Source organism: Sprattus sprattus (assembly GCF_963457725.1).
Source record: "Sprattus sprattus genome assembly, chromosome: 21".
Lineage (NCBI taxonomy): Eukaryota > Metazoa > Chordata > Actinopteri > Clupeiformes > Clupeidae > Sprattus > Sprattus sprattus.
Genome location: NC_137919.1, coordinates 554,728 through 566,865, shown reverse-complemented (window position 1 = coordinate 566,865; position 12,138 = coordinate 554,728). Strand labels below are relative to the sequence as shown.

Sequence of the window (12,138 nt, the reverse complement as noted above, 5' to 3'; positions counted from 1 at the left end):
CACTCCAGTGATATTGTATTCTCTTTCAAACACACACACACACACACACACACACACACACACACACACAAATCACTTCCTTGTTTTGTGGTAAGTGTTTTTATGGGGCTTTCTCTCAATTTTGCAAATCAGATATTCGTATTTTCAAGACAGCATCCTAGACAATACTGGTGCAGATGATGCTCAAGTAGTCAAGGGTGACATCCTGAGTTCCTATAGGCAAGCTTGTCAACTCATCAGCTTAGGATAAGCACGGGCAGATATGATATCCATTCATGTAAATTTAGGCTTCAAAGGTGTTTGAACAGAAAGTTCTGATCACCATAATTTACAAGGAGACATGGACCTACATTTCTTCTTGCGTTATTTAAAGAAATACAATACATTTTTTTTACAGCTAAAACCGTAAGAAATCTTTTCTCAAATCTGATCATGATTTTGCACCAAGTCTTCACTTCAATTAAGTTAATTCTATTAATAAATGTTTATGTAATGAAAATCTGAACAAAAGAGATTCAAATCCATTGTCTATAATCGCCACTTTCCCTCACCATTTTCACCTTTATATGTATAGATTGAGGTTCACTGAATATAAATTCAATTCAGATCCTACAGCTTCTAATCTCACAGATTCGTTTCTTTTGTTTTTGACATCTATCATCATTCATCTTCTGGACCCAATCAATCCTGGCACAGTCTTCATCACCGGAGTTATCTGGCTGGTTAGGTCCCCAAAACCTGAATGATGAGCAAAAAGAGTTCAGTGAACAAATACATGTGATGGTAGTCATATATTTATAAAAGGCTATTACATTTTAAAACAGAAATCCCATTAGGTAACAGGTATCAGATCATTACTCTGTTAAGCAATCACTTAATGGCTAACTTAAGTATTAGAACAATGTATTGTAGAGTACCTGGTCTTTTCAGTGCATTTCACAAACAAAAAAGTAAATATGTTTGGATTGTACCAACTTTGGGTCTGTGAGGGGTGTGTTGTCCACCCAGCGCCATGTGCGCTCTTCCTGAGCATCAGTTAAACCAATCCAGTGATCAGCCTTGGCCTCCAGGTAATCCTAATGTAAGAAATATCACTCTCATGATCTTGATCAGCAACATAATAATGACTACTGCAATAACCATTTCATCATGCTGATTTCAATCACATTAGTATTTAAAGCTCGTCTACTCTTAGTTCAAAGCTCTGCTGCATTTTTTTAATTTGTAGATTGTGAATAAGACTTATCAATTAATCCTTCAGCATCTAAAGAATCTTAGTTTTCATGTCCAGGTATAGTGGGATATCCAGTTAGTATCACATAAGATGACCTGAGGTTGAAACTGCTGTTATACATTAATGTATAAAATGTATTAATCAACCAAAGCTAAGATGACCTTTATCGATCCCACACATGGACATCATCTGAATACCTGATAGTAACAAATAGGTAGTTGTAATTACTTAGAATATTGATTCATATTCTATTAACATCATACCTGATGTATATCCAGGACTGAAGACCATATTGCTTTTCAGTGTCGCCACGTTATCTGTGACTTTTTAATGATTGAAATGAACATATTTTATAGTTTTTGCATTATTATAATATTGTAAAGGTTAAAGCATGGTTTTTCTAACATTGTCTCAACACAAGTTTATGTTTGTAATGAATGTTGTTCAGTTGACAAAGGGAATTTTGTCATCAAAGTCATATGTTTAAAAAGAAGAGACAATCAGGGTAGGAACAAAGTAGTTTTTTCTATTTATAAGCCACATTCCCTCACTATTCCTTACATACATACATGAATAAATATTAGTCACACATAATTATTACTGACCATTTCCCAATGATGCCTAGCTTATAACTTCTAAAAATGCCTGCTTCATACTTAAACATAGACCTCTAATTTTAAATATCCAATGACATTACTGAATGATGCCTACAGACTTGTAAGTAATGAACACATCATTTTCTTTCATACAGATCTGACTGGTTACTGGTACAGATGTTTGCTACTTGCTTACTCTTCCATGTCAGTCAATGGCAGAGAAGGGATTGCTGAATGACTTCTGAATAATATTCTACAAATTGGAAGTAATTATTCTACTATTTTAAATCAGGATGCTGTTGCTGATGTTATATCAGATAAGACAATTATCTTGAGTGGCCCTCGGAAACACGTATCTTTAACCTGGCGCTTAACACATGATGTACATAATGCTGTATATATATGCAATAGCCATCCTAGCATTCACACAAATTGCCTGCACACTTGTAAACAAGGAAACAGTTGCTGCTCTCAGGTATGTTGGAGGTATAGGACAGGGGGCTATTGCACCAAAAATGAGTTCACCAGCCACTACTGAGTAGAGTTTAGTACATTAGAGTTAGAAAGTACACCATGAAATATTATTTTAAAAATGTCAAACCCATTCTTGTTGACTGTTTATGATGACCAGGTGTCCTCCCATAATCACACAGGCATCTCTACTCTCAGTCCAGTTCTTCACATCAGTGGAGAAGTGGTAATATGATCCATTGAAGTACTCCCAGTCATCCGGACAATTCCTCACTCCTTTTTGAGAAATGCAGTTCAAAATGACCACAAAAACTGACATTAGTTTGTCACATATGTATACACCGCTTCTTTGACTGAAACAAAGACTACTACAGTCATACTGATAAGTAGTCCTCTTGTTACATGGTCTAAACCTGATATGGACAGAGCTGTTGCTTTTTCAGCTTCTTCACCAGAAGGAAGGCAAGGTCTAGGAACCTACAGTCCACAACATATGTATGAAAGCTCTCACCTTTCAGCTTTGTGATTTCCTTGGTGAGATCATCATTTTTCTTTTTCTGCTCAAATAACATCTTTTCAGTTGCTGTTGAAAGAAAGAAATCAACAGTAGACTATGTCAATAAAAGATGTATCTATGGGCATGAAACAGATTTCAAACATCATATATTTTCCTAGTTAGTGGATTACTAGGTGGAATGGGTGGATTAATCTTTGCCAGATTGGATTTTCAAACATCAAGATTAACCTTACTTATAATAAATAGGTTAAAAAATGTGTTTATTGTGTTTGACTGTTCAGTAGTGTTCATATTCATCTATCTATAAATCCAGAAATCTCTGTGTGTTTGTCAGTCTGTCCGTCTAGGGCGTATCAGTTTGATTTTTTTTTTTAACGTCTCTTACCCGAAAGTTCGATCTCTAGAGCCTGTTTCTCAGTTGTTATGTTGTCATATCCTGCATTCAGTGTTGCAAGCTTGTGTTCAACATCTGTGGCAGCAGAAGATATAGACACAATATAGTCATACTCACTTAGTATACCCTGCAAGGCTTTGAACCGGTTCACGGAACGAAAACGAAAACCAGAAACTTTTGATGTTTTGCTAGGAGCAGAAACGAAACCAGAAACTTAAAAAAAATATATGTTCCGGATCAGAATAGTTTACCTAAAATAATGGTAACCGGTTAATAACGTTATTTTTTCGCTCTTTCACAAGGTTCCTAAATGCAATATGATTGGTGATGTTCTCTTCCGGTCGTTAACTTAGATACTAGAGAACCGTGCCGCGCGCCGCCAGCTGGTAGCCTTATCGGATCAAATCTATGCACAAGCTGTAGCCACCAGTCTCTCAAACTCAATCTTAAGAAGAGGTAAATATTGTACCAAGTATCTCACACATGTTTGTTTTAAATAGGAATTCTATAAGATAGGCTACGAATTTCCAATGCATTGTTGTAAAAATCTGCAGGGGTCAAGATAATGAAATTATAGCTAAATTGGACGGTTAGCATTGGCAGTAGACTACCTTGCTATTGCCCAGCATAACTGACCCTAGTTTGTTAAGTCTTTATTTAAAACGTAGGCTAATACGGTAGTTCTCATATTTGGAATTTTAACTTTTTTGTTCAGATGAGAAGTCATTGCGAGAATCCTATGCGGCAGCATTATTCATTTGACCCCGCGACTAACAAATCCAAATACAACATTGAGGGATGCATGTAGATACCATTGTAGTTTTGTAATATTTGTATTGTCTCTGTTGACAAAAATGCACTGATTGGGCCCTGACGAGGTTTGGCCAAATGCTGTTATGTTTTGTTTGCCCAATAAACAACATAGCATACATTTTCCTTGTCTTAACTCATGTATAATGCTTACAAAATGTCTGAATTACAGTTGCCGCTTACATAATGTAGCCTATAGTGCTTTTTTAATGTTTAATGACAGGATAGATACATTTAAGATTATTTTTAAGTCCTAATGATCAGTACTTATTTGTATGTCCCTCAGCTGACATGGAACGCTATTAACCGGTTCAGGAACTTTATTTTTTTGTTCTCACCGGTTCAGGAACGTCAATTTTAGGGTTGGAACGAAAACCGGAAACGTTAAAATACTGTTTCTGATCGGAACGAACCAATTGGGAAAACATTCTGGTTCAAAGCCCTGATACCCTGCCATTTTGTTTACATCTGGCATGTTGACAGTTACTCTGAAGAGAAGGTTTGTGGTTCAGTTTGATTATCTTTTAAACGTTTCTTACCTGAAAGTTCGATCTCTAGAGCCTGTTTCTCAGTTGTTATGTTGTCACATCCTGCCTTCAGTGATGCAAGCTTGTGTTCAACATCTGTGGCAGCAGAAGATATAGACAGGATATAAAATTATACACACTTTGGTAGAGCCAAAGGGTTCATGTTCCAAATGAAACAAAGCATTGCATTCAATATCTTATGTTTGCATCTACAGTATGTACATCTACCAAATGTATGCTGTGTACGACCACTCTGCCTTCTGCCACACAACCCCCCCCCCCCCATATCCTGGGGTTCTGTCTAAAGTTCCTTCCTCATTAAAAGGAAGTTCTTGCCCCTATTGCCATTGTGCTTGCTCTGAGGGGTCCAGTCACTTGGCTCTGTAGAGCGCCTCGTGAAAATTGTATTGTTTTGGCCCTATATTAAAATTGATTTAATTGTACCCGACAGGTTTGACTCCACATCTGTTTTGTCAGTGGTACAGTTGTCATACTGTTGATTCATGCCTGTGGAGGAAAAGAGAACATAAGACCCTTGTAGTGACATTCATGATGTTCATGCAAGCATGTGGCCAGAGCTGTGTGTCTCAGGTTGACTCTGAAAAGACACATTTTGAATGCATAGAAGAATTATCTGTTATTCATTTTTATAAGAAAAAATATGTCTGATATTGCTGGTTTCCAAATGTTCTTTATGACTCCTTATTATATGGCTCTTCAGAATGTTCCAAAAAGTACCGTTGATTTGAATGGGCCATCCCTACGTCATAGGTCACATTAATTCCTGCTAACAGACCTCTGCGAAAGATAATCACCGCTGTCATTGGCAACGGGTTTTGTACTTCTAATTCACATCTTTCATATCGTTCCGCCAGAAGTCCAGTCATTTTAACGCAACAGTAGACAGTAATTTTAAGTCAGCAAGTAATGGGTTGCTATGCAACACCTGAAACTTCAAAGTTCTATTTGCTTGAAGAACTATTTATTTCTAAACGGGACTCATGAAACGGCCACTAAATCATTAAAAAGAGGTATGTTGGAGGAATGTCTTCTATCGTTTTTGACAAGTAACCGTATAATAAGCGGGATAATGCATTGTCCGTCGGTCATTCTCCAAAAAATAATTCCCTTCAGGAAGAAACAACACCCTCCGCTGCGCGTCGGGGTGTTGTTCGCCCCGTCGGGAATTCTTTTTGTAGAATGACCTCCGGACAATACATTATCCCTTACATATTCATTGTGGTTATGATCATAACTGATTTAATACTTTTTCATTACACCAAATTATTCCTTATTACAACAGAGCCACCATTCATTAAAGGAAAGGCGTTTGCATCACAAGAGATTAATTATCTTTTTAACGTCCCTTACCTGAAAGTTCGATCTCTAGAGCCTGTTTCTCAGTGGTTATGTTGTCATATCCTACCTTCAGTGTTTCAAACTTGTGTCCAACATCTGTGGTAGCAGAAAATATAGACACAATATAAAGTTATACACACTTTGGTAGAGCCAAAGGGTTTGTGTTCCAAATGAAAGAAAGCATTGCATCCAATGTCTGCTTTGAATTATAAGGTAGTTTAGTCAATGTTACCCTTTAAATTACTAGGTAGTTCAGTACAAAATTCCCCTTTAAATTACTACGTAGTTGAGTCAAAGTTTGTGGTCCAGTTTGATTCTCTTTTTAACGTTTCTTACCTGAAAGTTCGATCTCTAGAGCCTGTTTCTCAGTGGTTATGTTGTCATATCCTGACTTCAGTGATGCAAGCTTGTGTTCAACATCTGTGGCAGAAAAAAAAGAAAAATGTAAAAGAAAAGAGCGACAGTAGTACAGAAGGCAGAGAAGTCGTTTAGAAATCAGAAGGTTGCTAATTCGATACCCTGTCGAAGCATCCCTGAGCAAGACACTGAACCCCTAATTGCTCCTGATGTGCCATCAGTGTTAATGTAAAAAAAAAAACGTGTATACATCCTTGTAAGTCGCTTTGGATAAAAGCGTCTGCTAAAGGACTAAATGTAATGTACATGTAGTTTCCATTTTGTTCATGAAATCTATTTCGGTGCTAACAGATTTTTTTATATTTCTTACCTGAAAGTTTGATCTCCATATCCTTATTTGTCTAGTGATATTGTCTTACCCTAATTTTTTTTTCCATGCTGTTCAAAATATGTGGCAGAAAATAGAAAAGACCTTAAGTTTTGGTTTATTGTATATCAACACTACCGCCTAGTCCTTGCAGCATTGTTTGTGTTTCTTTTTCCTTTATCATGATGAAGAGGTCATGCCGTTTGTTTAAAGTGTTTTTAAGATAAATTAGTCTGTCACTGCTGAGTGTCATATTGCTCTGATGTGAGATAGGAAAAAACATCATATACATGATTATATATTCATTTATAAATATGTGACCTCAGTGCAAACACACAGTGCATTTGCAGTGGGATAACTGAATGAGGTGAACCTGAGTGCATTTGCAGTGGGATAACTGAATGAGGTGAACCTGAGTGCATTTGCAGTGGGATAACTGAATGAGGTGCAAACACACAGTGCATGTGCAGTGGGATAACTGAATGAGGTGCAAACACACAGTGCATTTGCAGTGGGATAACTGAATGAGGTGAACCTGAGTGCATTTGCAGTGGGATAACTGAATGAGGTGCACCTGAGTGCATTTGCAGTGGGATAACTGAATGAGGTGCACCTGAGTGCATTTGCAGTGGGATAACTGAATGAGGTGAACCTGAGTGCATTTGCAGTGGGATAACTGAATGAGGTGAACCTGAGTACATTTGCAGTGGGATAACTGAATGAGGTGCAAACACACAGTGCATTGCAGTGGGATAACTGAATGAGGTGCAAACACACAGTGCATTGCAGTGGGATAACTGAATGAGGTGCAAACACACAGTGCATTGCAGTGGGATAACTGAATGAGGTGCAAACACACAGTGCATTTGCAGTGGGATAACTGAATGAGGTGCAAACACACAGTGCATTTGCAGTGGGATAACTGAATGAGGTGAACCTGAGTGCATTTGCAGTGGGATAACTGAATGAGGTGCACCTGAGTGCATTTGCAGTGGGATAACTGAATGAGGTGAACCTGAGTGCATTTGCAGTGGGATAACTGAATGAGGTGAACCTGAGTACATTTGCAGTGGGATAACTGAATGAGGTGCAAACACACAGTGCATTGCAGTGGGATAACTGAATGAGGTGCAAACACACAGTGCATTTGCAGTGGGATAACTGAATGAGGTGCAAACACACAGGGCATTTGCAGTGGGATAACTGAATGAGGTGCAAACACACAGGGCATTTGCAGTGGGATAACTGAATGAGGTGCAAACACACAGTGCATGTGCAGTGGGATAACTGAATGAGGTGAACCTGAGAGACGGCTTCCTCTGGAGGAATGTTATGACTTGTTGTCAATATGCCTTTAAGAGTTTCTGTTCTAGAGTCAGAGATGGGCAGTATTTCAATTACTTGTATTTGAAATACTACTTAATTTACTTTTGAGTATTTTGTAATTTGTATTTGATAGGGCCGATAAAAAATTGAATGTAATTTGTAACAAAATACTTTAGAGTGGAGTAATTTTGTATTTAAAATACTCAAAATACTTTCTCCAGTGTTTAGGCAGAAGGAGTTTTTTTTTCTGTCGGATTCTACCACTAGACCATCTGATCTGCCTCTGAATGTCATTGTCGAATCAGGCATCAGTCAATTTGCCAAAAGTGGTGCTTCTTATGGCCCGCCCCTTTTTGGGGCGAAAAGGAAATAACCCCAGATCTCTCTCATTGACTCTCATGTTAAATCCATTTTTTTCACAAAACAGGGCTGTGGTCGAAAACTTAGATAGCTGTCTTGATCCTTGTCAGGTGTAGTATTACAGTAGTAATAGGCGGAATATGTGTGCGGTGGGAGGGGTGTGGTGGCGGCGGTTACAAACATGAAAAAAAGGATATTGGACTCAAATGTTTGGGAACCACTGCCTTACAACACTGACAAGGGCCCGTCATAATAGCCTGCACCTGGGACCGGTAACTACGTTACGCCACTGGATAGCCCAAACCTGAATGTTCTGCTATACCAAATTGTGAGAAAACTAAAAATTTAGAAAAAGTATTTCCTGTATTTTAAAAATACAAAATACATGTATTGTATTTTGTTACATTTTCTGGCAGCAGTATTTTGTATTATATTTTGATATTTGAAGGGTATTTTGTATTTTGTATCAAAATACATTTTGATGTATTTTTGCCCATCTCTGTCTAGAGTCATACAAATAACACCACCAGAAACATTGCATCTTTTACTTTACAAATATATACAGTTTATAACAAACTAAGACATTAGCACGTTGTAAGGAGAAAATAACTGAAATCCTGCACATGTCAGTGTCTGAGTGAGGTTTCAGCTCCTAATGATCTGTGGATTAGCAAATGAGGGCGGTGAACTTAGAGGGGGGTAGAGAGCCAGGGCCACATTCCAGACATTCCAGAGCCACATTACATAATGGCCACTGTCTATGACAGACAGGCCATAAGCAGTCACAGGTCTGTTTACACCTAACTCATCAGTATTCATTGTGTAGGGACACTGGTTTGGGAGAAGAAAAGGTTACTCTGAAGTTAATAATATTCAGTAGTGAAACCATGCACACTTTTTGATTGCTAAAATCACCTATGTATAGCTTACCCCTATGTTTACAAGGTTCAGAGTTCAGAAGTCATGGCATGAAATCTGAGTTAAAGTCTGAGCACCTCTGAAAAGAGTTTTTTTGTGAGGGTGTGTTTACATTTGATGTACTCTCATGTTATTATTTCTGAGGTCTTATAGAATTGAATCATATATGCCACTTTTGCATCAATGTTTTCAGTTAGGTTAAATATACAAAAACATCAATGATTGTCAGATATAAAAGAGTGTAAGAGGCCTTGATCTCCCAAGTGTTAAGTGTGGAGAGGTAAGGGAATGGTGGGGTGTTGGGGACGAGTGTGTGGTGGAGGGTTAGTGTTAAGTGTGGAGAGGTAAGGGAATGGTGGGGTGTTGGGGACGAGTGTGTGGTGTAGGGATAGTGTTAAGTGTGGAGAGGTAAGGGAATGGTGGGGTGTTTGGGAAGAGTGTGTGGTGGAGGGTTAGTGTTAAGTGTGGAGAGGTAAGGGAATGGTGGGGTGTTAGGGAAGAGTGTGTGGTGGAGGGATAGTGTTAAGTGTGGAGAGGTAAGGGAATGGTGGGGTGTTGGGATTGATAGTAATTCATTTTCTACTACATATTGGAAGAATCAGTCATGGATATGTCCATTTCCAGGTTAAATCTTGAAACAATGGTGGCCACACAATGTTGAGACAGAGGCTGAACATTCCACACTGCTCCTCAGCATTTCACCTCAGCATTATCTAAGAAGAAATATCTCGGTGGAACCTCCATTGATAGTAATTCATTTTCTACTATATATTGGAAGACTCAGGCGTGGGTTTGTCAGTCATGTGTGGAGGGTTAGTGTTAAGTGTGGAGAGGTAAGGGAATGGTGGGGTGTTGGGGACGAGTGTGTGGTGGAGGGTTAGTGTTAAGTGTGGAGAGGTAAGGGAATGGTGGGGTGTTGGGGACGAGTGTGTGGTGGAGGGTTAGTGTTAAGTGTGGAGAGGTAAGGGAATGGTGGGGTGTTGGGGATGAGTGTGTGGTGGAGGATTAGTGTGGAGAGGTTAGGGAATGGTGGGGTGTTGGGGAAGAGTGTGTGGTGGAGGGTTAGTGTTAAGTGTGGAGGGGTAAGGGAATGGTGGGGTGTTGGGGATGAGTGTGTGGTGGAGGGTTAGTGTTAAGTGTGGAGAGGTGAGGGAATGGTGGGGTGTTGGGGAGAGTGTGTGGTGGAGGGTTAGTGTTAAGTGTGGAGAGGTAAGGGAATGGTGGGGTGTTGGGGACGAGTGTGTGGTGGAGGGTAAGTGTTAAGTGTGGAGAGGTAAGGAATGGTGGGGTGTTGGAAACGAGTGTGTGGTCAAGGAGGGGTTTTAGAGCAGCTTTGAGTCAGTCACGGGTGCAAGAGCTGCAGCCAATGAGGATAGTCATCTAGGGAAGAATGTGAGTGCAGCTCAGGTAGTGGGTTGGGATAGGAGCATTTGTGAATATGAAATTTAATTCAGTGGTAGCCCTATGTAGGTTTATAACAGCATGTTCAGCAGAATAGATGTGTAATGCTGAAGTAGAATGATCGGTAGAGTAGGGTTAGCTTCAGGTCAGTTGTAAGTTAGCAGACAGGTAGTTGAGTTAGAGCAAGAACTGACATTTTGTCAGGCCATCCATATTAAATATTGTTTAAATATCTACTAAAATCACTTTTTACCTGTAAGGTTAGCCTCCAAAGTCCTTGTGGCATTATCATACTCCTCCTGCAGCATTCCCAACTTCTGAGTAATGTCTTGTGTAGGAAATAAAAAAAAAATGGTGTTATCCATTTGAAAAGTAAATATAAGAATCCATGATAAACACATATTGAAATACATTTATAGTTAAGTAGACAGGTAGTTGATAGCTATAGCTAGTGTTTGATGTTTGACAGACTTCATGTACATATTAAATCTTGATGAAATATCTCCAGATATGTCTTTGCACCTGTAAGGTTAGCCTCCAAAGTCCTTGTCGTGGCAGTGGCATTATCATACTCTTCCTGCAGCATACCCAACTTCTCTGTAATGTTTTGTGTTAAGAAGTTAAAGGAAAAGAAAATTGGTGACAGCTATCCATAAAAAATGTAAATATACCTTTCAGCTAAAAATCATTCTTAACTTCTCTGTAATGTCTTGAGTAAGGAAATAATAAACTAAGAATCCTTGATAAACACGTCTTGATAAACACCAGACATATTAGCCTGTAAAGCCAGAGTCACATTGGCATGCTCCACCCTCAGTAAGTCTAACTGTTCCTTAACACCTGTTGGAAAGTAAAGAACATGTGAAAGATCTTCTGTTCTACTTGTGTCTCTAAGGATACATTTTCTAAATATGCAAACATGATACTTGGACAATAGGGTCATGAGAAAGGAAAGAACATGTGGCAGATCTTCTGTTCTACTTGTATAGTTAAGGGAAACATTTCCTAAATATACTAACATGTTACTTGGACAACACGGCCATGACAAATAAAAATTGTGGAAAGGTTGGGGGTTAGAATGTCAGTTAGATCTGGGGTCATGGTTAGTTGACAGTTAGTTGGCAGCTTAGCTAAAGAACGTTGAAAATATTCAAAGTTGTAAATTCCTTGGTTGAAATTCTCAGATAGATTGATGTCTTGCGCATGAAAGAGTATTCAAATAATGTGTTTCAATTATGTGAAGAAGAGGTGTAATGGGTAATGTAGTCTTTTCCCACATACAGTCATGCAAACATACAGTAAATGTGTCGTGGACAGCCAATGGAATCCAAACTACAGGTGTCTTCAGACAGTTGGCCATGGTAAAGTATTAAGATTATGTTGATCAGCATGTACACAACTGCATTTGAGATGACCAGTGGTCATTAATGTGTTGAAAGTCAAGACAAAATTATTGTATGATCATCCTCACCTGACAGACTTGTCGTAGCATTGTCATATT

The 12,138-nt window shown here is 38.7% G+C and overlaps 1 protein-coding gene across 1 annotated transcript in view; it reads right to left on the bottom strand.

Annotated features, from left to right (window-relative positions):
• The window catches only part of LOC308382332 (uncharacterized protein), a gene marked incomplete at both ends in the record, with an annotated part of 34,141 nt that overhangs the window by 19,195 nt on the left and 2,808 nt on the right, over positions 1–12,138 (bottom strand).